Consider the following 27,369-nt stretch of genomic DNA (forward strand, 5'->3'; position numbering starts at 1 on the left):
AGATGGACTGCTAATCCATTATTCTCTGCATGCATGGTTCGAATCCCATCCTCATCGTGTAATAATTCTGTGCTTTATTTGGAACTGGAAGATTTTGACTTTCACAAACACTGGTAAAATTGCTGACTGCCACAGCGAGAGCACAGGACTTGGTATCTGAGTGGTGAAGGCGATTAACTGCATGTTTGGATTATAACACCAACCTCTTCACAAAACATTTGTTATTTCCTCTCTTACATGGCCCCACATGAAAATAGAATCCCTGCGCAATCCTAGAGAGACAATAATAGATTCAGGTATTGAAGAATAGCTTCACCAAGGGCAACCTCAATGGTGGGTTTTGAACCGACACCTCAACACACTTAATCAAGCACTTGAGACCACTCGGCCTGACAAAACATTTGTTAAATGTCTCGATGGGATCGACACATGGCCCTGCCATTGCTCTACCTCACTTTCATTGATTTCAATCTGGGGTTTACATACTGCAACAACAGTTTTTTAAGATCATTTGCCACTTCAAAAACATCAGGATGAGGTGGCCGAGTGGTTAAGGCGATGGACTGCTAATCCATTAGTCTCGCATGCATGGGTTCGAATCCCATCCTCATCGTGTAAAATTCTGTGCTTATTTTGGAACTGGAAAGATTTTGACTTTCACAAACACTGGTAAAATTGCTGACTGCACAGCGAGAGCACAGGACTTGGTATCTGAGTAGTGAAGGCGATTAACTGCATGTTTGGATTATAACACCAACCTCTTCAACAAAACATTTGTTATTTCCTCTCTTACATGGCCCCACATGAATATAGAATCCCTGCGCAATCCTAGAGCGACTAATAAGATTCAGGTATTGAAGAATAGCTTCACCAAGGGCAAGCTCAATGGTGGGTTTTGAACCGACACCTCAACACACTTAATCAAGCACTTGAGACCACTCGGCCTGACAAAACATTTGTTAAATGTCTCGATGGGATCGACACATGGCCCTGCCATTGCTCTACCTCACTTTCATTGATTTCAATCTGGGGTTTACATACAGCAACAACAGTTTTTTAATATCATTTGCCACTTCAAAAATAACAGGATGAGTTGGCCGCGTGGTTAAGGCGATGGACTGCTAATCCATTATGCTCTGCGTGCATGGGTTTGAATCCCATCCTAATCGTGTAATAATAAAAATTCTGTGCTGTATTTTGGCACTGGAAGATTTTGACTTTCACAAACACTGGTAAAATTGCTGACTGCCACAGCGAGAGCACAGGACTTGGTATCTGAGTGGTGAAGGCGATTAACTGCATGTGTGGATTATAACACCAACCTCTTCACAAAACATTTGTTATTTCCTCTCTTACATGGCCCCACATGAAAATAGAATCCCTGCTCAATCCTCGAGCGACTAATAAGATTCAGGTATTGAAGAATAGCTTCACCAAGGGCAACCTCAATGGTGGGATTTGAACCGACACCTCAACACACTTAATCAAGCACTTGAGACCACTCGGCCTGACAAAACATTTGTTAAATGTCTCGATGGGATCGACACATGGCCCTGCCATTGCTCTACCTCACTTTCATTGATTTCAATCTGGGGTTTACATACTGCAACAACAGTTTTTTAAGATCATTTGCCACTTCAAAAACATCAGGATGAGGTGGCCGAGTGGTTAAGGCGATGGACTGCTAATCCATTATGCTCTGCATGCATGGGTTCGAATCCCATCCTCATCGTGTAATAATTCTGTGCTTTATTTTGGAACTGGAAGATTTTGACTTTCACAAACACTGGTAAAATTGCTGACTGCCACAGCGAGAGCACAGGACTTGGTATCTGAGTAGTGAAGGCGATTAACTGCATGTTTGGATTATAACACCAACCTCTTCACAAAACATTTGTTATTTCCTCTCTTACATGGCCCCACATGAATATAGAATCCCTGCGCAATCCTAGAGCGACTAATAAGATTCAGGTATTGAAGAATAGCTTCACCAAGGGCAAGCCTCAATGGTGGGATTTGAACCGACACCTCAACACACTTAATCAAGCACTTGAGACCACTCGGCCTGACAAAACATTTGTTAAATGTCTCGATGGGATCGACACATGGCCCTGCCATTGCTCTACCTCACTTTCATTGATTTCAATCTGGGGTTTACATACAGCAACAACAGTTTTTTAATATCATTTGCCACTTCAAAAATAACAGGATGAGTTGGCCGCGTGGTTAAGGCGATGGACTGCTAATCCATTATGCTCTGCGTGCATGGGTTTGAATCCCATCCTAATCGTGTAATAATAAAAATTCTGTGCTGTATTTTGGCACTGGAAGATTTTGACTTTCACAAACACTGGTAAAATTGCTGACTGCCACAGCGAGAGCACAGGACTTGGTATCTGAGTGGTGAAGGCGATTAACTGCATGTGTGGATTATAACACCAACCTCTTCACAAAACATTTGTTATTTCCTCTCTTACATGGCCCCACATGAAAATAGAATCCCTGCTCAATCCTCGAGCGACTAATAAGATTCAGGTATTGAAGAATAGCTTCACCAAGGGCAACCTCAATGGTGGGATTTGAACCGACACCTCAACACACTTAATCAAGCACTTGAGACCACTCGGCCTGACAAAACATTTGTTAAATGTCTCGATGGGATCGACACATGGCCCTGCCATTGCTCTACCTCACTTTCATTGATTTCAATCTGGGGTTTACATACTGCAACAACAGTTTTTTAAGATCATTTGCCACTTCAAAAACATCAGGATGAGGTGGCCGAGTGGTTAAGGCGATGGACTGCTAATCCATTATGCTCTGCATGCATGGGTTCGAATCCCATCCTCATCGTGTAATAATTCTGTGCTTTATTTTGGAACTGGAAGATTTTGACTTTCACAAACACTGGTAAAATTGCTGACTGCCACAGCGAGAGCACAGGACTTGGTATCTGAGTAGTGAAGGCGATTAACTGCATGTTTGGATTATAACACCAACCTCTTCACAAAACATTTGTTATTTCCTCTCTTACATGGCCCCACATGAATATAGAATCCCTGCGCAATCCTAGAGCGACTAATAAGATTCAGGTATTGAAGAATAGCTTCACCAAGGGCAAGCTCAATGGTGGGTTTTGAACCGACACCTCAACACACTTAATCAAGCACTTGAGACCACTCGGCCTGACAAAACATTTGTTAAATGTCTCGATGGGATCGACACATGGCCCTGCCATTGCTCTACCTCACTTTCATTGATTTCAATCTGGGGTTTACATACAGCAACAACAGTTTTTTAATATCATTTGCCACTTCAAAAATAACAGGATGAGTTGGCCGCGTGGTTAAGGCGATGGACTGCTAATCCATTATGCTCTGCGTGCATGGGTTTGAATCCCATCCTAATCGTGTAATAATAAAAATTCTGTGCTGTATTTTGGCACTGGAAGATTTTGACTTTCACAAACACTGGTAAAATTGCTGACTGCCACAGCGAGAGCACAGGACTTGGTATCTGAGTGGTGAAGGCGATTAACTGCATGTGTGGATTATAACACCAACCTCTTCACAAAACATTTGTTATTTCCTCTCTTACATGGCCCCACATGAAAATAGAATCCCTGCTCAATCCTCGAGCGACTAATAAGATTCAGGTATTGAAGAATAGCTTCACCAAGGGCAACCTCAATGGTGGGATTTGAACCGACACCTCAACACACTTAATCAAGCACTTGAGACCACTCGGCCTGACAAAACATTTGTTAAATGTCTCGATGGGATCGACACATGGCCCTGCCATTGCTCTACCTCACTTTCATTGATTTCAATCTGGGGTTTACATACTGCAACAACAGTTTTTTAAGATCATTTGCCACTTCAAAAACATCAGGATGAGGTGGCCGAGTGGTTAAGGCGATGGACTGCTAATCCATTATGCTCTGCATGCATGGGTTCGAATCCCATCCTCATCGTGTAATAATTCTGTGCTTTATTTTGGAACTGGAAGATTTTGACTTTCACAAACACTGGTAAAATTGCTGACTGCCACAGCGAGAGCACAGGACTTGGTATCTGAGTAGTGAAGGCGATTAACTGCATGTTTGGATTATAACACCAACCTCTTCACAAAACATTTGTTATTTCCTCTCTTACATGGCCCCACATGAATATAGAATCCCTGCGCAATCCTAGAGCGACTAATAAGATTCAGGTATTGAAGAATAGCTTCACCAAGGGCAAGCTCAATGGTGGGTTTTGAACCGACACCTCAACACACTTAATCAAGCACTTGAGACCACTCGGCCTGACAAAACATTTGTTAAATGTCTCGATGGGATCGACACATGGCCCTGCCATTGCTCTACCTCACTTTCATTGATTTCAATCTGGGGTTTACATACAGCAACAACAGTTTTTTAATATCATTTGCCACTTCAAAAATAACAGGATGAGTTGGCCGCGTGGTTAAGGCGATGGACTGCTAATCCATTATGCTCTGCGTGCATGGGTTTGAATCCCATCCTAATCGTGTAATAATAAAAATTCTGTGCTGTATTTTGGCACTGGAAGATTTTGACTTTCACAAACACTGGTAAAATTGCTGACTGCCACAGCGAGAGCACAGGACTTGGTATCTGAGTGGTGAAGGCGATTAACTGCATGTGTGGATTATAACACCAACCTCTTCACAAAACATTTGTTATTTCCTCTCTTACATGGCCCCACATGAAAATAGAATCCCTGCTCAATCCTCGAGCGACTAATAAGATTCAGGTATTGAAGAATAGCTTCACCAAGGGCAACCTCAATGGTGGGATTTGAACCGACACCTCAACACACTTAATCAAGCACTTGAGACCACTCGGCCTGACAAAACATTTGTTAAATGTCTCGATGGGATCGACACATGGCCCTGCCATTGCTCTACCTCACTTTCATTGATTTCAATCTGGGGTTTACATACTGCAACAACAGTTTTTTAAGATCATTTGCCACTTCAAAAACATCAGGATGAGGTGGCCGAGTGGTTAAGGCGATGGACTGCTAATCCATTATGCTCTGCATGCATGGGTTCGAATCCCATCCTCATCGTGTAATAATTCTGTGCTTTATTTTGGAACTGGAAGATTTTGACTTTCACAAACACTGGTAAAATTGCTGACTGCCACAGCGAGAGCACAGGACTTGGTATCTGAGTAGTGAAGGCGATTAACTGCATGTTTGGATTATAACACCAACCTCTTCACAAAACATTTGTTATTTCCTCTCTTACATGGCCCCACATGAATATAGAATCCCTGCGCAATCCTAGAGCGACTAATAAGATTCAGGTATTGAAGAATAGCTTCACCAAGGGCAAGCTCAATGGTGGGTTTTGAACCGACACCTCAACACACTTAATCAAGCACTTGAGACCACTCGGCCTGACAAAACATTTGTTAAATGTCTCGATGGGATCGACACATGGCCCTGCCATTGCTCTACCTCACTTTCATTGATTTCAATCTGGGGTTTACATACAGCAACAACAGTTTTTTAATATCATTTGCCACTTCAAAAATAACAGGATGAGTTGGCCGCGTGGTTAAGGCGATGGACTGCTAATCCATTATGCTCTGCGTGCATGGGTTTGAATCCCATCCTAATCGTGTAATAATAAAATTCTGTGCTGTATTTTGGCACTGGAAGATTTTGACTTTCACAAACACTGGTAAAATTGCTGACTGCCACAGCGAGAGCACAGGACTTGGTATCTGAGTGGTGAAGGCGATTAACTGCATGTGTGGATTATAACACCAACCTCTTCACAAAACATTTGTTATTTCCTCTCTTACATGGCCCCACATGAAAATAGAATCCCTGCTCAATCCTCGAGCGACTAATAAGATTCAGGTATTGAAGAATAGCTTCACCAAGGGCAACCTCAATGGTGGGATTTGAACCGACACCTCAACACACTTAATCAAGCACTTGAGACCACTCGGCCTGACAAAACATTTGTTAAATGTCTCGATGGGATCGACACATGGCCCTGCCATTGCTCTACCTCACTTTCATTGATTTCAATCTGGGGTTTACATACAGCAACAACAGTTTTTTAATATCATTTGCCACTTCAAAAATAACAGGATGAGTTGGCCGCGTGGTTAAGGCGATGGACTGCTAATCCATTATGCTCTGCGTGCATGGGTTTGAATCCCATCCTAATCGTGTAATAATAAAAATTCTGTGCTGTATTTTGGCACTGGAAGATTTTGACTTTCACAAACACTGGTAAAATTGCTGACTGCCACAGCGAGAGCACAGGACTTGGTATCTGAGTGGTGAAGGCGATTAACTGCATGTGTGGATTATAACACCAACCTCTTCACAAAACATTTGTTATTTCCTCTCTTACATGGCCCCACATGAAAATAGAATCCCTGCTCAATCCTCGAGCGACTAATAAGATTCAGGTATTGAAGAATAGCTTCACCAAGGGCAACCTCAATGGTGGGATTTGAACCGACACCTCAACACACTTAATCAAGCACTTGAGACCACTCGGCCTGACAAAACATTTGTTAAATGTCTCGATGGGATCGACACATGGCCCTGCCATTGCTCTACCTCACTTTCATTGATTTCAATCTGGGGTTTACATACTGCAACAACAGTTTTTTAAGATCATTTGCCACTTCAAAAACATCAGGATGAGGTGGCCGAGTGGTTAAGGCGATGGACTGCTAATCCATTATGCTCTGCATGCATGGGTTCGAATCCCATCCTCATCGTGTAATAATTCTGTGCTTTATTTTGGAACTGGAAGATTTTGACTTTCACAAACACTGGTAAAATTGCTGACTGCCACAGCGAGAGCACAGGACTTGGTATCTGAGTAGTGAAGGCGATTAACTGCATGTTTGGATTATAACACCAACCTCTTCACAAAACATTTGTTATTTCCTCTCTTACATGGCCCCACATGAATATAGAATCCCTGCGCAATCCTAGAGCGACTAATAAGATTCAGGTATTGAAGAATAGCTTCACCAAGGGCAAGCTCAATGGTGGGTTTTGAACCGACACCTCAACACACTTAATCAAGCACTTGAGACCACTCGGCCTGACAAAACATTTGTTAAATGTCTCGATGGGATCGACACATGGCCCTGCCATTGCTCTACCTCACTTTCATTGATTTCAATCTGGGGTTTACATACAGCAACAACAGTTTTTTAATATCATTTGCCACTTCAAAAATAACAGGATGAGTTGGCCGCGTGGTTAAGGCGATGGACTGCTAATCCATTATGCTCTGCGTGCATGGGTTTGAATCCCATCCTAATCGTGTAATAATAAAAATTCTGTGCTGTATTTTGGCACTGGAAGATTTTGACTTTCACAAACACTGGTAAAATTGCTGACTGCCACAGCGAGAGCACAGGACTTGGTATCTGAGTGGTGAAGGCGATTAACTGCATGTGTGGATTATAACACCAACCTCTTCACAAAACATTTGTTATTTCCTCTCTTACATGGCCCCACATGAATATAGAATCCCTGCGCAATCCTCGAGCGACTAATAAGATTCAGGTATTGAAGAATAGCTTCACCAAGGGCAAGCCTCAATGGTGGGATTTGAACCGACACCTCAACACACTTAATCAAGCACTTGAGACCACTCGGCCTGACAAAACATTTGTTAAATGTCTCGATGGGATCGACACATGGCCCTGCCATTGCTCTACCTCACTTTCATTGATTTCAATCTGGGGTTTACATACAGCAACAACAGTTTTTTAATATCATTTGCCACTTCAAAAATAACAGGATGAGTTGGCCGCGTGGTTAAGGCGATGGACTGCTAATCCATTATGCTCTGCGTGCATGGGTTTGAATCCCATCCTAATCGTGTAATAATAAAAATTCTGTGCTGTATTTTGGCACTGGAAGATTTTGACTTTCACAAACACTGGTAAAATTGCTGACTGCCACAGCGAGAGCACAGGACTTGGTATCTGAGTGGTGAAGGCGATTAACTGCATGTGTGGATTATAACACCAACCTCTTCACAAAACATTTGTTATTTCCTCTCTTACATGGCCCCACATGAAAATAGAATCCCTGCTCAATCCTCGAGCGACTAATAAGATTCAGGTATTGAAGAATAGCTTCACCAAGGGCAACCTCAATGGTGGGATTTGAACCGACACCTCAACACACTTAATCAAGCACTTGAGACCACTCGGCCTGACAAAACATTTGTTAAATGTCTCGATGGGATCGACACATGGCCCTGCCATTGCTCTACCTCACTTTCATTGATTTCAATCTGGGGTTTACATACTGCAACAACAGTTTTTTAAGATCATTTGCCACTTCAAAAACATCAGGATGAGGTGGCCGAGTGGTTAAGGCGATGGACTGCTAATCCATTATGCTCTGCATGCATGGGTTCGAATCCCATCCTCATCGTGTAATAATTCTGTGCTTTATTTTGGAACTGGAAGATTTTGACTTTCACAAACACTGGTAAAATTGCTGACTGCCACAGCGAGAGCACAGGACTTGGTATCTGAGTAGTGAAGGCGATTAACTGCATGTTTGGATTATAACACCAACCTCTTCACAAAACATTTGTTATTTCCTCTCTTACATGGCCCCACATGAATATAGAATCCCTGCGCAATCCTAGAGCGACTAATAAGATTCAGGTATTGAAGAATAGCTTCACCAAGGGCAAGCTCAATGGTGGGTTTTGAACCGACACCTCAACACACTTAATCAAGCACTTGAGACCACTCGGCCTGACAAAACATTTGTTAAATGTCTCGATGGGATCGACACATGGCCCTGCCATTGCTCTACCTCACTTTCATTGATTTCAATCTGGGGTTTACATACAGCAACAACAGTTTTTTAATATCATTTGCCACTTCAAAAATAACAGGATGAGTTGGCCGCGTGGTTAAGGCGATGGACTGCTAATCCATTATGCTCTGCGTGCATGGGTTTGAATCCCATCCTAATCGTGTAATAATAAAAATTCTGTGCTGTATTTTGGCACTGGAAGATTTTGACTTTCACAAACACTGGTAAAATTGCTGACTGCCACAGCGAGAGCACAGGACTTGGTATCTGAGTAGTGAAGGCGATTAACTGCATGTTTGGATTATAACACCAACCTCTTCACAAAACATTTGTTATTTCCTCTCTTACATGGCCCCACATGAATATAGAATCCCTGCGCAATCCTAGAGCGACTAATAAGATTCAGGTATTGAAGAATAGCTTCACCAAGGGCAACCTCAATGGTGGGATTTGAACCGACACCTCAACACACTTAATCAAGCACTTGAGACCACTCGGCCTGACAAAACATTTGTTAAATGTCTCGATGGGATCGACACATGGCCCTGCCATTGCTCTACCTCACTTTCATTGATTTCAATCTGGGGTTTACATACAGCAACAACAGTTTTTTAATATCATTTGCCACTTCAAAAATAACAGGATGAGTTGGCCGCGTGGTTAAGGCGATGGACTGCTAATCCATTATGCTCTGCGTGCATGGGTTTGAATCCCATCCTAATCGTGTAATAATAAAAATTCTGTGCTGTATTTTGGCACTGGAAGATTTTGACTTTCACAAACACTGGTAAAATTGCTGACTGCCACAGCGAGAGCACAGGACTTGGTATCTGAGTGGTGAAGGCGATTAACTGCATGTGTGGATTATAACACCAACCTCTTCACAAAACATTTGTTATTTCCTCTCTTACATGGCCCCACATGAAAATAGAATCCCTGCTCAATCCTCGAGCGACTAATAAGATTCAGGTATTGAAGAATAGCTTCACCAAGGGCAACCTCAATGGTGGGATTTGAACCGACACCTCAACACACTTAATCAAGCACTTGAGACCACTCGGCCTGACAAAACATTTGTTAAATGTCTCGATGGGATCGACACATGGCCCTGCCATTGCTCTACCTCACTTTCATTGATTTCAATCTGGGGTTTACATACTGCAACAACAGTTTTTTAAGATCATTTGCCACTTCAAAAACATCAGGATGAGGTGGCCGAGTGGTTAAGGCGATGGACTGCTAATCCATTATGCTCTGCATGCATGGGTTCGAATCCCATCCTCATCGTGTAATAATTCTGTGCTTTATTTTGGAACTGGAAGATTTTGACTTTCACAAACACTGGTAAAATTGCTGACTGCCACAGCGAGAGCACAGGACTTGGTATCTGAGTAGTGAAGGCGATTAACTGCATGTTTGGATTATAACACCAACCTCTTCACAAAACATTTGTTATTTCCTCTCTTACATGGCCCCACATGAATATAGAATCCCTGCGCAATCCTAGAGCGACTAATAAGATTCAGGTATTGAAGAATAGCTTCACCAAGGGCAAGCTCAATGGTGGGTTTTGAACCGACACCTCAACACACTTAATCAAGCACTTGAGACCACTCGGCCTGACAAAACATTTGTTAAATGTCTCGATGGGATCGACACATGGCCCTGCCATTGCTCTACCTCACTTTCATTGATTTCAATCTGGGGTTTACATACAGCAACAACAGTTTTTTAATATCATTTGCCACTTCAAAAATAACAGGATGAGTTGGCCGCGTGGTTAAGGCGATGGACTGCTAATCCATTATGCTCTGCGTGCATGGGTTTGAATCCCATCCTAATCGTGTAATAATAAAAATTCTGTGCTGTATTTTGGCACTGGAAGATTTTGACTTTCACAAACACTGGTAAAATTGCTGACTGCCACAGCGAGAGCACAGGAATTGGTATATGAGTGGTGAAGGCGATTAACTGCATGTGTGGATTATAACACCAACCTCTTCACAAAACATTTGTTATTTCCTCTCTTACATGGCCCCACATGAAAATAGAATCCCTGCTCAATCCTCGAGCGACTAATAAGATTCAGGTATTGAAGAATAGCTTCACCAAGGGCAACCTCAATGGTGGGATTTGAACCGACACCTCAACACACTTAATCAAGCACTTGAGACCACTCGGCCTGACAAAACATTTGTTAAATGTCTCGATGGGATCGACACATGGCCCTGCCATTGCTCTACCTCACTTTCATTGATTTCAATCTGGGGTTTACATACAGCAACAACAGTTTTTTAATATCATTTGCCACTTCAAAAATAACAGGATGAGTTGGCCGCGTGGTTAAGGCGATGGACTGCTAATCCATTATGCTCTGCGTGCATGGGTTTGAATCCCATCCTAATCGTGTAATAATAAAAATTCTGTGCTGTATTTTGGCACTGGAAGATTTTGACTTTCACAAACACTGGTAAAATTGCTGACTGCCACAGCGAGAGCACAGGACTTGGTATCTGAGTGGTGAAGGCGATTAACTGCATGTGTGGATTATAACACCAACCTCTTCACAAAACATTTGTTATTTCCTCTCTTACATGGCCCCACATGAAAATAGAATCCCTGCTCAATCCTCGAGCGACTAATAAGATTCAGGTATTGAAGAATAGCTTCACCAAGGGCAACCTCAATGGTGGGATTTGAACCGACACCTCAACACACTTAATCAAGCACTTGAGACCACTCGGCCTGACAAAACATTTGTTAAATGTCTCGATGGGATCGACACATGGCCCTGCCATTGCTCTACCTCACTTTCATTGATTTCAATCTGGGGTTTACATACTGCAACAACAGTTTTTTAAGATCATTTGCCACTTCAAAAACATCAGGATGAGGTGGCCGAGTGGTTAAGGCGATGGACTGCTAATCCATTATGCTCTGCATGCATGGGTTCGAATCCCATCCTCATCGTGTAATAATTCTGTGCTTTATTTTGGAACTGGAAGATTTTGACTTTCACAAACACTGGTAAAATTGCTGACTGCCACAGCGAGAGCACAGGACTTGGTATCTGAGTAGTGAAGGCGATTAACTGCATGTTTGGATTATAACACCAACCTCTTCACAAAACATTTGTTATTTCCTCTCTTACATGGCCCCACATGAATATAGAATCCCTGCGCAATCCTAGAGCGACTAATAAGATTCAGGTATTGAAGAATAGCTTCACCAAGGGCAAGCTCAATGGTGGGTTTTGAACCGACACCTCAACACACTTAATCAAGCACTTGAGACCACTCGGCCTGACAAAACATTTGTTAAATGTCTCGATGGGATCGACACATGGCCCTGCCATTGCTCTACCTCACTTTCATTGATTTCAATCTGGGGTTTACATACAGCAACAACAGTTTTTTAATATCATTTGCCACTTCAAAAATAACAGGATGAGTTGGCCGCGTGGTTAAGGCGATGGACTGCTAATCCGTTATGCTCTGCGTGCATGGGTTTGAATCCCATCCTAATCGTGTAATAATAAAAATTCTGTGCTGTATTTTGGCACTGGAAGATTTTGACTTTCACAAACACTGGTAAAATTGCTGACTGCCACAGCGAGAGCACAGGACTTGGTATCTGAGTAGTGAAGGCGATTAACTGCATGTTTGGATTATAACACCAACCTCTTCACAAAACATTTGTTATTTCCTCTCTTACATGGCCCCACATGAATATAGAATCCCTGCGCAATCCTAGAGCGACTAATAAGATTCAGGTATTGAAGAATAGCTTCACCAAGGGCAAGCTCAATGGTGGGTTTTGAACCGACACCTCAACACACTTAATCAAGCACTTGAGACCACTCGGCCTGACAAAACATTTGTTAAATGTCTCGATGGGATCGACACATGGCCCTGCCATTGCTCTACCTCACTTTCATTGATTTCAATCTGGGGTTTACATACAGCAACAACAGTTTTTTAATATCATTTGCCACTTCAAAAATAACAGGATGAGTTGGCCGCGTGGTTAAGGCGATGGACTGCTAATCCATTATGCTCTGCGTGCATGGGTTTGAATCCCATCCTAATCGTGTAATAATAAAAATTCTGTGCTGTATTTTGGCACTGGAAGATTTTGACTTTCACAAACACTGGTAAAATTGCTGACTGCCACAGCGAGAGCACAGGACTTGGTATCTGAGTGGTGAAGGCGATTAACTGCATGTGTGGATTATAACACCAACCTCTTCACAAAACATTTGTTATTTCCTCTCTTACATGGCCCCACATGAAAATAGAATCCCTGCTCAATCCTCGAGCGACTAATAAGATTCAGGTATTGAAGAATAGCTTCACCAAGGGCAACCTCAATGGTGGGATTTGAACCGACACCTCAACACACTTAATCAAGCACTTGAGACCACTCGGCCTGACAAAACATTTGTTAAATGTCTCGATGGGATCGACACATGGCCCTGCCATTGCTCTACCTCACTTTCATTGATTTCAATCTGGGGTTTACATACTGCAACAACAGTTTTTTAAGATCATTTGCCACTTCAAAAACATCAGGATGAGGTGGGCGAGTGGTTAAGGCGATGGACTGCTAATCCATTATGCTCTGCATGCATGGGTTCGAATCCCATCCTCATCGTGTAATAATTCTGTGCTTTATTTTGGAACTGGAAGATTTTGACTTTCACAAACACTGGTAAAATTGCTGACTGCCACAGCGAGAGCACAGGACTTGGTATCTGAGTAGTGAAGGCGATTAACTGCATGTTTGGATTATAACACCAACCTCTTCACAAAACATTTGTTATTTCCTCTCTTACATGGCCCCACATGAATATAGAATCCCTGCGCAATCCTAGAGCGACTAATAAGATTCAGGTATTGAAGAATAGCTTCACCAAGGGCAAGCTCAATGGTGGGTTTTGAACCGACACCTCAACACACTTAATCAAGCACTTGAGACCACTCGGCCTGACAAAACATTTGTTAAATGTCTCGATGGGATCGACACATGGCCCTGCCATTGCTCTACCTCACTTTCATTGATTTCAATCTGGGGTTTACATACAGCAACAACAGTTTTTTAATATCATTTGCCACTTCAAAAATAACAGGATGAGTTGGCCGCGTGGTTAAGGCGATGGACTGCTAATCCATTATGCTCTGCGTGCATGGGTTTGAATCCCATCCTAATCGTGTAATAATAACAATTCTGTGCTGTATTTTGGCACTGGAAGATTTTGACTTTCACAAACACTGGTAAAATTGCTGACTGCCACAGCGAGAGCACAGGACTTGGTATCTGAGTAGTGAAGGCGATTAACTGCATGTTTGGATTATAACACCAACCTCTTCACAAAACATTTGTTATTTCCTCTCTTACATGGCCCCACATGAATATAGAATCCCTGCGCAATCCTAGAGCGACTAATAAGATTCAGGTATTGAAGAATAGCTTCACCAAGGGCAACCTCAATGGTGGGATTTGAACCGACACCTCAACACACTTAATCAAGCACTTGAGACCACTCGGCCTGACAAAACATTTGTTAAATGTCTCGATGGGATCGACACATGGCCCTGCCATTGCTCTACCTCACTTTCATTGATTTCAATCTGGGGTTTACATACAGCAACAACAGTTTTTTAATATCATTTGCCACTTCAAAAATAACAGGATGAGTTGGCCGTGTGGTTAAGGCGATGGACTGCTAATCCATTATGCTCTGCGTGCATGGGTTTGAATCCCATCCTAATCGTGTAATAATAAAAATTCTGTGCTGTATTTTGGCACTGGAAGATTTTGACTTTCACAAACACTGGTAAAATTGCTGACTGCCACAGCGAGAGCACAGGACTTGGTATCTGAGTGGTGAAGGCGATTAACTGCATGTGTGGATTATAACACTAACCTCTTCACAAAACATTTGTTAAATGTCTCGATGGGATCGACACATGGCCCTGCCATTGCTCTACCTCACTTTCATTGATTTCAATCTGGGGTTTACATACTGCAACAACAGTTTTTTAAGATCATTTGCCACTTCAAAAACATCAGGATGAGGTGGCCGAGTGGTTAAGGCGATGGACTGCTAATCCATTATGCTCTTCATGCATGGGTTCGAATCCCATCCTCATCGTGTAATAATTCTGTGCTTTATTTTGGAACTGGAAGATTTTGACTTTCACAAACACTGGTAAAATTGCTGACTGCCACAGCGAGAGCACAGGACTTGGTATCTGAGTAGTGAAGGCGATTAACTGCATGTTTGGATTATAACACCAACCTCTTCACAAAACATTTGTTATTTCCTCTCTTACATGGCCCCACATGAATATAGAATCCCTGCGCAATCCTAGAGCGACTAATAAGATTCAGGTATTGAAGAATAGCTTCACCAAGGGCAAGCTCAATGGTGGGTTTTGAACCGACACCTCAACACACTTAATCAAGCACTTGAGACCACTCGGCCTGACAAAACATTTGTTAAATGTCTCGATGGGATCGACACATGGCCCTGCCATTGCTCTACCTCACTTTCATTGATTTCAATCTGGGGTTTACATACAGCAACAACAGTTTTTTAATATCATTTGCCACTTCAAAAATAACAGGATGATTTGGCCGCGTGGTTAAGGCGATGGACTGCTAATCCATTATGCTCTGCGTGCATGGGTTTGAATCCCATCCTAATCGTGTAATAATAAAAATTCTGTGCTGTATTTTGGCACTGGAAGATTTTGACTTTCACAAACACTGGTAAAATTGCTGACTGCCACAGCGAGCGCACAGGAATTGGTATATGAGTGGTGAAGGCGATTAACTGCATGTGTGGATTATAACACCAACCTCTTCACAAAACATTTGTTATTTCCTCTCTTACATGGCCCCACATGAAAATAGAATCCCTGCTCAATCCTCGAGCGACTAATAAGATTCAGGTATTGAAGAATAGCTTCACCAAGGGCAACCTCAATGGTGGGATTTGAACCGACACCTCAACACACTTAATCAAGCACTTGAGACCACTCGGCCTGACAAAACATTTGTTAAATGTCTCGATGGGATCGACACATGGCCCTGCCATTGCTCTACCTCACTTTCATTGATTTCAATCTGGGGTTTACATACAGCAACAACAGTTTTTTAATATCATTTGCCACTTCAAAAATAACAGGATGAGTTGGCCGCGTGGTTAAGGCGATGGACTGCTAATCCATTATGCTCTGCGTGCATGGGTTTGAATCCCATCCTAATCGTGTAATAATAAAAATTATGTGCTGTATTTTGGCACTGGAAGATTTTGACTTTCACAAACACTGGTAAAATTGCTGACTGCCACAGCGAGAGCACAGGACTTGGTATCTGAGTGGTGAAGGCGATTAACTGCATGTGTGGATTATAACACCAACCTCTTCACAAAACATTTGTTATTTCCTCTCTTACATGGCCCCACATGAAAATAGAATCCCTGCTCAATCCTCGAGCGACTAATAAGATTCAGGTATTGAAGAATAGCTTCACCAAGGGCAACCTCAATGGTGGGATTTGAACCGACACCTCAACACACTTAATCAAGCACTTGAGACCACTCGGCCTGACAAAACATTTGTTAAATGTCTCGATGGGATCGACACATGGCCTTGCCATTGCTCTACCTCACTTTCATTGATTTCAATCTGGGGTTTACATACTGCAACAACAGTTTTTTAAGATCATTTGCCACTTCAAAAACATCAGGATGAGGTGGCCAAGTGGTTAAGGCGATGGACTGCTAATCCATTATGCTCTGCATGCATGGGTTCGAATCCCATCCTCATCGTGTAATAATTCTGTGCTTTATTTTGGAACTGGAAGATTTTGACTTTCACAAACACTGGTAAAATTGCTGACTGCCACAGCGAGAGCACAGGACTTGGTATCTGAGTAGTGAAGGCGATTAACTGCATGTTTGGATTATAACACCAACCTCTTCACAAAACATTTGTTATTTCCTCTCTTACATGGCCCCACATGAATATAGAATCCCTGCGCAATCCTAGAGCGACTAATAAGATTCAGGTATTGAAGAATAGCTTCACCAAGGGCAAGCTCAATGGTGGGTTTTGAACCGACACCTCAACACACTTAATCAAGCACTTGAGACCACTCGGCCTGACAAAACATTTGTTAAATGTCTCGATGGGATCGACACATGGCCCTGCCATTGCTCTACCTCACTTTCATTGATTTCAATCTGGGGTTTACATACAGCGACAACAGTTTTTTAATATCATTTGCCACTTCAAAAATAACAGGATGAGTTGGCCGCGTGGTTAAGGCGATGGACTGCTAATCCATTATGCTCTGCGTGCATGGGTTTGAATCCCATCCTAATCGTGTAATAATAAAAATTCTGTGCTGTATTTTGGCACTGGAAGATTTTGACTTTCACAAACACTGGTAAAATTGCTGACTGCCACAGCGAGAGCACAGGACTTGGTATCTGAGTGGTGAAGGCGATTAACTGCATGTGTGGATTATAACACCAACCTCTTCACAAAACATTTGTTATTTCCTCTCTTACATGGCCCCACATGAAAATAGAATCCCTGCTCAATCCTCGAGCGACTAATAAGATTCAGGTATTGAAGAATAGCTTCACCAAGGGCAACCTCAATGGTGGGATTTGAACCGACACCTCAACACACTTAATCAAGCACTTGAGACCACTCGGCCTGACAAAACATTTGTTAAATGTCTCGATGGGATCGACACATGGCCCTGCCATTGCTCTACCTCACTTTCATTGATTTCAATCTGGGGTTTACATACTGCAACAACAGTTTTTTAAGATCATTTGCCACTTCAAAAACATCAGGATGAGGTGGCCGAGTGGTTAAGGCGATGGACTGCTAATCCATTATGCTCTGCATGCATGGGTTCGAATCCCATCCTCATCGTGTAATAATTCTGTGCTTTATTTTGGAACTGGAAGATTTTGACTTTCACAAACACTGGTAAAATTGCTGACTGCCACAGCGAGAGCACAGGACTTGGTATCTGAGTAGTGAAGGCGATTAACTGCATGTTTGGATTATAACACCAACCTCTTCACAAAACATTTGTTATTTCCTCTCTTACATGGCCCCACATGAATATAGAATCCCTGCGCAATCCTAGAGCGACTAATAAGATTCAGGTATTGAAGAATAGCTTCACCAAGGGCAAGCTCAATGGTGGGTTTTGAACCGACACCTCAACACACTTAATCAAGCACTTGAGACCACTCGGCCTGACAAAACATTTGTTAAATGTCTCGATGGGATCGACACATGGCCCTGCCATTGCTCTACCTCACTTTCATTGATTTCAATCTGGGGTTTACATACAGCAACAACAGTTTTTTAATATCATTTGCCACTTCAAAAATAACAGGATGAGTTGGCCGCGTGGTTAAGGCGATGGTCTGCTAATCCATTATGCTCTGCGTGCATGGGTTTGAATCCCATCCTAATCGTGTAATAATAAAAATTCTGTGCTGTATTTTGGCACTGGAAGATTTTGACTTTCACAAACACTGGTAAAATTGCTGACTGCCACAGCGAGAGCACAGGACTTGGTATCTGAGTGGTGAAGGCGATTAACTGCATGTGTGGATTATAACACCAACCTCTTCACAAAACATTTGTTATTTCCTCTCTTACATGGCCCCACATGAAAATAGAATCCCTGCTCAATCCTCGAGCGACTAATAAGATTCAGGTATTGAAGAATAGCTTCACCAAGGGCAACCTCAATGGTGGGATTTGAACCGACACCTCAACACACTTAATCAAGCACTTGAGACCACTCGGCCTGACAAAACATTTGTTAAATGTCTCGATGGGATCGACACATGGCCCTGCCATTGCTCTACCTCACTTTCATTGATTTCAATCTGGGGTTTACATACTGCAACAACAGTTTTGTAAGATTATTTGCCACTTCAAAAACATCAGGATGAGGTGGCCGAGTGGTTAAGGCGATGGACTGCTAATCCATTATGCTCTGCATGCATGGGTTCAAATCCCATCCTCATCGTGTAATAATTCTGTGCTTTATTTTGGAACTGGAAGATTTTGACTTTCACAAACACTGGTAAAATTGCTGACTGCCACAGCGAGAGCACAGGACTTGGTATCTGAGTAGTGAAGGCGATTAACTGCATGTTTGGATTATAACACCAACCTCTTCACAAAACATTTGTTATTTCCTCTCTTACATGGCCCCACATGAATATAGAATCCCTGCGCAATCCTAGAGCGACTAATAAGATTCAGGTATTGAAGAATAGCTTCACCAAGGGCAAGCTCAATGGTGGGTTTTGAACCGACACCTCAACACACTTAATCAAGCACTTGAGACCACTCGGCCTGACAAAACATTTGTTAAATGTCTCGATGGGATCGACACATGGCCCTGCCATTGCTCTACCTCACTTTCATTGATTTCAATCTGGGGTTTACATACAGCAACAACAGTTTTTTAATATCATTTGCCACTTCAAAAATAACAGGATGAGTTGGCCGCGTGGTTAAGGCGATGGACTGCTAATCCATTATGCTCTGCGTGCATGGGTTTGAATCCCATCCTAATCGTGTAATAATAAAAATTCTGTGCTGTATTTTGGCACTGGAAGATTTTGACTTTCACAAACACTGGTAAAATTGCTGACTGCCACAGCGAGAGCACAGGACTTGGTATCTGAGTGGTGAAGGCGATGAACTGCATGTGTGGATTATAACACCAACCAAGTCTCGATGGGATCGACACATGGCCCTGCCATTGCTCTACCTCACTGTCATTGATTTCAATCTGGGGTTTACATACAGCAACAACAGTTTTTTAATATCATTTGCCACTTCAAAAATAACAGGATGAGTTGGCCGCGTGGTTAAGGCGATGGACTGCTAATCCATTATGCTCTGCGTGCATGGGTTTGAATCCCATCCTCATCGTGTAATAATTCTGTGCTTTATTTTGGAACTGGAAGATTTTGACTTTCACAAACACTGGTAAAATTGCTGACTGCCACAGCGAGAGCACAGGACTTGGTATCTGAGTAGTGAAGGCGATTAACTGCATGTTTGGATTATAACACCAACCTCTTCACAAAACATTTGTTATTTCCTCTCTTACATGGCCCCACATGAATATAGAATCCCTGCGCAATCCTAGAGCGACTAATAAGATTCAGGTATTGAAGAATAGCTTCACCAAGGGCAAGCTCAATGGTGGGTTTTGAACCGACACCTCAACACACTTAATCAAGCACTTGAGACCACTCGGCCTGACAAAACATTTGTTAAATGTCTCGATGGGATCGACACATGGCCCTGCCATTGCTCTACCTCACTTTCATTGATTTCAATCTGGGGTTTACATACAGCAACAACAGTTTTTTAATATCATTTGCCACTTCAAAAATAACAGGATGAGTTGGCCGCGTGGTTAAGGCGATGGACTGCTAATCCATTATGCTCTGCGTGCATGGGTTTGAATCCCATCCTAATCGTGTAATAATAAAAATTCTGTGCTGTATTTTGGCACTGGAAGATTTTGACTTTCACAAACACTGGTAAAATTGCTGACTGCCACAGCGAGAGCACAGGACTTGGTATCTGAGTGGTGAAGGCGATGAACTGCATGTGTGGATTATAACACCAACCAAGTCTCGATGGGATCGACACATGGCCCTGCCATTGCTCTACCTCACTGTCATTGATTTCAATCTGGGGTTTACATACAGCAACAACAGTTTTTTAAGATCATTTGCCACTTCAAAAATAACAGGATGAGGTGGCCGAGTGGTTAAGGCGAAGGACTACTAATCCATTATGCTCTGCATGCATGGGTTCGAATCCCATCCTCATCGTGTAACAATTAAAATTCTGTGCTTTATTTTGGCACTGGTAGATTTTGACTTTCACAAACACTGGTAAAATTGCTGACTGCCACAGCGAGAGCACAGGACTTGGTATCTGAGTGGTGAAGGCGATGAACTGCATGTGTGGATTATAACACCAACCTCTTCACAAAACATTTGTTATTTCCTCTCTTACATGGCCCCACATGAAAATAGAATCCCTGCTCAAGCCTCGAGCGACTAATAAGATTCAGGTATTGAAGAATAGCTTCACCAAGGGCAACCTCAATGGTGGGATTTGAACCGACACCTCAACACACTTAATCAAGCACTTGAGACCACTCGGCCTGACAAAACATTTGTTAAATGTCTCGATGGGATCGACACATGGCCCTGCCATTGCTCTACCTCACTTTCATTGATTTCAATCTAGGGTTTACAAACAGCAACAACAGTTTTTTAAGGTCATTTGCACATTTAAAAAGCAGGATGAGATGGCCGCGTGGTTAAGGCGATGGACTGCTAATTCATTATGCTCTGCATGCATGGGTTCGAATCCCATCCTCATCGTGTAATAATTCTGTGCTTTATTTTGGAACTGAAAGATTTTGACTTTCACAAACACTGGTAAAATTGCTGACTGCCACAGCGAGAGCACAGGACTTGGTATCTGAGTAGTGAAGGCGATTAACTGCATGTTTGGATTATAACACCAACCACTTCACAAAACATTTGTTATTTCCTCTCTTACATGGCCCCACATGAATATAGAATCCCTGCGCAATCCTAGAGCGACTAATAAGATTCAGGTATTGAAGAATAGCTTCACCAAGGGCAAGCTCAATGGTGGGTTTTGAACCGACACCTCAACACACTTAATCAAGCACTTGAGACCACTCGGCCTGACAAAACATTTGTTAAATGTCTCGATGGGATCGACACATGGCCCTGCCATTGCTCTACCTCACTTTCATTGATTTCAATCTGGGGTTTACATACAGCAACAACAGATTTTTAAGATCGTTTGCCAATCCAAAAAATTCAGGGTGAGGTGGCCGAGTGGTTAAGGCGATGGACTGCTAATCCATTATGCTCTGCATGCATGGGTTCGAATCCCATCCTCATCGTGTAACAATTAAAATTGTGCTTTATTTTGGCACTGGAAGATTTTGACTTTCACAAACACTGGTAATATTGCTGACTGCCACAGCGAGAGCACAGGACTTGGTATCTGAGTGGTGAAGGCGATTAACTGCATGTGTGGATTATAACACCAACCTCTTCACAAAACATTTGTTATTTCCTCTCTTACATGACCCCACATGAAAATAGAATCCCTGCTCAATCCTCGAGCGACTAATAAGATTCAGGTAATGAAGAATAGCTTCACCAAGGGCAACCTCAATGGTGGGATTTGAACCGACACCTCAACACACTTAATCAAGCCCTTGAGACCACTCGGTCTGACAAAACATTTGTTAAATGTCTCGATGGGATCGACACATGGCCCTGCCATTGCTCTACCTCACTTTCATTTATTTCAATCTGGGGTTTACATACAGCAACAACAGTTTTTTAAGATCATTTGCCACTTCAAAAATAACAGGATGAGGTGGCCGCGTGGTTAAAGCGATGGACTGCTAATCCATTATGCTCTGCGTGCATGGGTTTGAATCCCATCCTAATCGTGTAATAATAAAAATTCTGTGCTGTATTTTGGCACTGGAAGATTTTGACTTTCACAAACACTGGTAAAATTGCTGACTGCCACAGCGAGAGCACAGGACTTGGTATCTGAGTGGTGAAGGCGATTAACTGCATGTGTGGATTATAACACCAACCTCTTCACAAAACATTTGTTATTTCCTCTCTTACATGGCCCCACATGAAAATAGAATCCCTGCTCAATCCTCGAGCGACTAATAAGATTCAGGTATTGAAGAATAGCTTCACCAAGGGCAACCTCAATGGTGGGATTTGAACCGACACCTCAACACACTTAATCAAGCACTTGAGACCACTCGGCCTGACAAAACATTTGTTAAATGTCTCGATGTGATCGACACATGGCCCTGCCATTGCTCTACCTCACTTTCATTGATTTCAATCTGGGGTTTACATACTGCAACAACAGTTTTTTAAGATCATTTGCAACATCAAAAACATCAGGATGAGGTGGCCGAGTGGTTAAGGCGATGGACTGCTAATCCATTATGCTCTGCATACATGGGTTTGAATCCCATCCTCATCGTGTAATAATTCTGTGCTTTATTTTGGAACTGGAAGATTTTGACCTTCACAAACACTGGTAAAATTGCTGACTGCCACAGCGAGAGCACAGGACTTGGTATCTGAGTAGTGAAGGCGATTAACTGCATGTTTGGATTATAACACCAACCTCTTCACAAAACATTTGTTATTTCCTCTCTTACATGGCCCCACATGAATATAGAATCCCTGCGCAATCCTAGAGCGACTAATAAGATTCAGGTATTGAAGAATAGCTTCACCAAGGGCAAGCTCAATGGTGGGTTTTGAACCGACACCTCAACACACTTAATCAAGCACTTGAGACCACTCGGCCTGACAAAACATTTGTTAAATGTCTCGATGTGATCGACACATGGCCCTGCCATTGCTCTACCTCACTTTCATTGATTTCAATCTGGGGTTTACATACTGCAACAACAGTTTTTTAAGATCATTTGCAACATCAAAAACATCAGGATGAGGTGGCCGAGTGGTTAAGGCGATGGACTGCTAATCCATTATGCTCTGCATGCATGGGTTTGAATCCCATCCTCATCGTGTAATAATTCTGTGCTTTATTTTGGAACTGGAAGATTTTGACCTTCACAAACACTGGTAAAATTGCTGACTGCCACAGCGAGAGCACAGGACTTGGTATCTGAGTAGTGAAGGCGATTAACTGCATGTTTGGATTATAACACCAACCTCTTCACAAAACATTTGTTATTTCCTCTCTTACATGGCCCCACATGAATATAGAATCCCTGCGCAATCCTAGAGCGACTAATAAGATTCAGGTATTGAAGAATAGCTTCACCAAGGGCAAGCTCAATGGTGGGTTTTGAACCGACACCTCAACACACTTAATCAAGCACTTGAGACCACTCGGCCTGACAAAACATTTGTTAAATGTCTCGATGGGATCGACACATGGCCCTGCCATTGCTCTACCTCACTTTCATTGATTTCAATCTGGGGTTTACATACAGCAACAACAGTTTTTTAATATCATTTGCCACTTCAAAAATAACAGGATGAGTTGGCCGCGTGGTTAAGGCGATGGACTGCTAATCCATTATGCTCTGCGTGCATGGGTTTGAATCCCATCCTAATCGTGTAATAATAAAAATTCTGTGCTGTATTTTGGCACTGGAAGATTTTGACTTTCACAAACACTGGTAAAATTGCTGACTGCCACAGCGAGAGCACAGGACTTGGTATCTGAGTGGTGAAGGCGATTAACTGCATGTGTGGATTATAACACCAACCTCTTCACAAAACATTTGTTATTTCCTCTCTTACATGGCCCCACATGAAAATAGAATCCCTGCTCAATCCTCGAGCGACTAATAAGATTCAGGTATTGAAGAATAGCTTCACCAAGGCAACCTCAATGGTGGGATTTGAACCGACACCTCAACACACTTAATCAAGCACTTGAGACCACTCGGCCTGACAAAACATTTGTTAAATGTCTCGATGGGATCGACACATGGCCCTGCATTGCTCTACCTCACTTTCATTGATTTCAATCGGGGTTTACATACTGCAACACAGTTTTTAAGATCATTTGCCACTTTCAAACATCAGGATGAGGTGGCCGAGTGGTTAAGGCGATGGACTGCAATCATTATGCTCTGCATGCATGGGTTCGAATCCCCATCCTCATCGTGTAATAATTCTGTGCTTTATTTTGGAACTGGAAGATTTTGACTTTCACAAACACGTGGTAAGAATTTGCCTGACTGCCACAGCGAAGAGCATCAGGACTTGGTATCTTGAGAGTTGAAGGTCGATTAGACTGGCATGTGTGGATGTATAACACCGAACCTCTTGCACAACATTTGTTATTTTCCTTTTTTTGGTTTGTTTTCTCTCTTACAGTGGACCCCCCACTATGAAAGGAGATCCCTGCTCAATCCCTCGAGCCGACCTAATAAGATTCAGGTATTTGAAGAATAGCTTCCAGCCAAGGGCAAGCCTCAATGGTGGGATTTGGAACCGAGGCACCTCAACACACTTAATTCCAAAGCACGTTGAGACCACTCGGCCTGACAAAACATTTGTTAATGTCTCGATGGGATCGACACATGGCCCTGCCATTGCTCTACCTCACTTTCATTGATTTCAATCTGGGTTTACATACAGCAACAACAGTTTTTTAATATCATTTGCCACTTCAAAAATAACAGGATGAGTTCCGCGTGGTTAAGGCGATGGACTGCTAATCCATTATGCTCTGCGTGCATGGGTTTGAATCCCATCCTAATCGTGTAATAATAAAATTCTGTGCTGTATTTTGGCACTGGAAGATTTTGACTTTCACAAACACTGGTAAAATTGCTGACTGCCACAGCGAGAGCACAGGACTTGGTATCTGAGTGGTGAAGGCGATAACTGCATGTGTGGATTATAACACCAACCTCTTCACAAAAACATTTGTTATTTCCTCTCTTACATGGCCCCACATGAAAATAGAATCCCTGCTCAATCCTCGAGCGACTAATAAGATTCAGGTATTGAAGAATAGCTTCACCAAGGGCAACCTCAATGGTGGGATTTGAACCGACACCTCAACACACTTAATCAAGCACTTGAGACCACTCGGCCTGACAAAACATTTGTTAAATGTCTCGATGGGATCGACACATGGCCCTGCCATTGCTCTACCTCACTTTCATTGATTTCAATCTGGGGTTACATACTGCACAACGTTTTTTAAGATCATTGCCACTTCAAAAAAATCAGGATGAGGTGGCCGAGTGGTTAAGGCGATGGACTGCTAATCCATTATGCTCTGCATGCATGGGTTCGAATCCCATCTCATCGTGTTGTAATAATTCTGTGCTTTATTTTGGAACTGGAAGATTTGACTTTCACAAACACTGGTAAAATTGCTGACTGCCACAGCGAGAGCACAGGACTTGGTATCTGAGTGGTGAAGGCGATTAACTGCATGTGTGGATTATAACACCAACCTCTTCACAAAACATTTGTTATTTCCTCTCTTACATGGCCCCACATGAAAATAGAATCCCTGCGCAATCCTCGAGCGACTAATAAGATTCAGGTATTGAAGAATAGCTTCACCAAGGCAACCTCAATGGTGGGATTTGAACCGACACCTCAACACACTTAATCAAGCACTTGAGACCACTCGGCCTGACAAAACATTTGTTAAATGTCTCGATGGGATCGACACATGGCCCTGCCATTGCTCTACCTCACTTTCTTGATTTCAATCTGGGGTTTACATACAGCAACAACAGTTTTTTAAGATCATTTGCCAATCCAAAATCAGGATGAGGTGGCCGAGTGGTTAAGGCGATGGACTGCTAATCCATTATGCTCCTGCGTGCATGGGTTTGAATCCCATCCTCATCGTGTAATAATTAAATTCTGTGCTTTATTTTGGCACTGGAAGATTTTGACTTTCACAAACACTGGTAAATTGCTGACTGCCACAGCGAGAGCACAGGACTTGGTATCTGAGTGGTGAGGCGTAACTGCATGTGTGGATTATAACACCAACCTCTTCACGAAACATTTGTATTTCCTCTCTTACATGGCCCCACATGAAAATAGAATCCCTGCTCAATCCTCGAGCGACTAATAAGATTCAGGTATTGAAGAATAGCTTCACCAAGGGCAACTCAATGGTGGGATTTGAACCGACACCTCAACACACTTAATCAAGCACTTGAGACCACTCGGCCTGACAAACATTTGTTAAATGTCTCGATGGGATCGACACATGGCCCTGCCATGCTCTACCTCACTTTCATTGATTCAATCTATCTGGTTTACAAACGCAACAACAGTTTTTTAAGATCATTTGCCCATTAAACAGCCGATGAGGTGGCCGAGTGGTTAAGGCGATGGACTGCTAATCCATTATGCTCTGCATGCATGGGTTCGAATCCCATCCTCATCGTGTAATAATTCTGTGCTTTATTTTTGGAACTGGAAGATTTTGACTTTCACAAACACTGGTAAAATGCTGACTGCCACAGCGAGAGCACAGGACTTGGTATCTGAGTGGTGAAGGCGATTAACTGCAGTGTGGATTATAACACCAACCTCTTCACAAAACATTGTTATTTCCTCTCTTACATGGCCCCACATGAAAATAGAATCCCTGCTCAATCCTCGAGGCGACTAATAAGATTCAGGTATTGAAGAATAGCTTCACCAAGGGCAACCTCAAGGTGGGGATTGAACCGACACCTCAACACACTTAATCAAGCACTTGAGACCACTCGGCCTGACAAAACATTTGTTAAATGTCTCGATGGGATCGACCACATGGCCCTGCCATTGCTCTACCTCACTTTCATTGATTTCAATCTGGGGTTTACATAC

General features: G+C 42.6%; 12 non-coding genes across 12 annotated transcripts; all 12 read left to right on the forward strand.

The window, feature by feature from the left end:
• The first annotated feature begins 1,650 nt into the window (after window positions 1–1,650).
• On the forward strand, window positions 1,651–1,732 carry trnas-gcu (transfer RNA serine (anticodon GCU)). Its single transcript has one exon. It is a non-coding gene; the product is annotated as a tRNA-Ser (tRNA).
• A 1,039-nt stretch (window positions 1,733–2,771) lies between these two features.
• trnas-gcu (transfer RNA serine (anticodon GCU)) lies at window positions 2,772–2,853 on the forward strand. The gene has a single exon. It is a non-coding gene; the product is annotated as a tRNA-Ser (tRNA).
• Window positions 2,854–3,891: 1,038 nt separating this feature from the next.
• trnas-gcu (transfer RNA serine (anticodon GCU)) lies at window positions 3,892–3,973 on the forward strand. The gene has a single exon. It is a non-coding gene; the product is annotated as a tRNA-Ser (tRNA).
• A 1,038-nt stretch (window positions 3,974–5,011) lies between these two features.
• Window positions 5,012–5,093, forward strand: trnas-gcu (transfer RNA serine (anticodon GCU)). Its single transcript has one exon. It is a non-coding gene; the product is annotated as a tRNA-Ser (tRNA).
• Window positions 5,094–6,693: 1,600 nt separating this feature from the next.
• trnas-gcu (transfer RNA serine (anticodon GCU)) lies at window positions 6,694–6,775 on the forward strand. The gene has a single exon. It is a non-coding gene; the product is annotated as a tRNA-Ser (tRNA).
• A 1,602-nt stretch (window positions 6,776–8,377) lies between these two features.
• trnas-gcu (transfer RNA serine (anticodon GCU)) lies at window positions 8,378–8,459 on the forward strand. Its single transcript has one exon. It is a non-coding gene; the product is annotated as a tRNA-Ser (tRNA).
• Window positions 8,460–10,060: 1,601 nt separating this feature from the next.
• trnas-gcu (transfer RNA serine (anticodon GCU)) lies at window positions 10,061–10,142 on the forward strand. The gene has a single exon. It is a non-coding gene; the product is annotated as a tRNA-Ser (tRNA).
• A 1,601-nt stretch (window positions 10,143–11,743) lies between these two features.
• trnas-gcu (transfer RNA serine (anticodon GCU)) lies at window positions 11,744–11,825 on the forward strand. The gene has a single exon. It is a non-coding gene; the product is annotated as a tRNA-Ser (tRNA).
• A 5,905-nt stretch (window positions 11,826–17,730) lies between these two features.
• Window positions 17,731–17,812, forward strand: trnas-gcu (transfer RNA serine (anticodon GCU)). Its single transcript has one exon. It is a non-coding gene; the product is annotated as a tRNA-Ser (tRNA).
• Window positions 17,813–20,684: 2,872 nt separating this feature from the next.
• trnas-acu (transfer RNA serine (anticodon ACU)) lies at window positions 20,685–20,766 on the forward strand. Its single transcript has one exon. It is a non-coding gene; the product is annotated as a tRNA-Ser (tRNA).
• A 1,036-nt stretch (window positions 20,767–21,802) lies between these two features.
• trnas-gcu (transfer RNA serine (anticodon GCU)) lies at window positions 21,803–21,884 on the forward strand. Its single transcript has one exon. It is a non-coding gene; the product is annotated as a tRNA-Ser (tRNA).
• A 4,975-nt stretch (window positions 21,885–26,859) lies between these two features.
• trnas-gcu (transfer RNA serine (anticodon GCU)) lies at window positions 26,860–26,941 on the forward strand. The gene has a single exon. It is a non-coding gene; the product is annotated as a tRNA-Ser (tRNA).
• Window positions 26,942–27,369: the final 428 nt, after the last annotated feature.

Source organism: Oncorhynchus kisutch, unplaced genomic scaffold (assembly GCF_002021735.2).
Source record: "Oncorhynchus kisutch isolate 150728-3 unplaced genomic scaffold, Okis_V2 scaffold2588, whole genome shotgun sequence".
Taxonomy (NCBI): domain Eukaryota; kingdom Metazoa; phylum Chordata; class Actinopteri; order Salmoniformes; family Salmonidae; genus Oncorhynchus; species Oncorhynchus kisutch.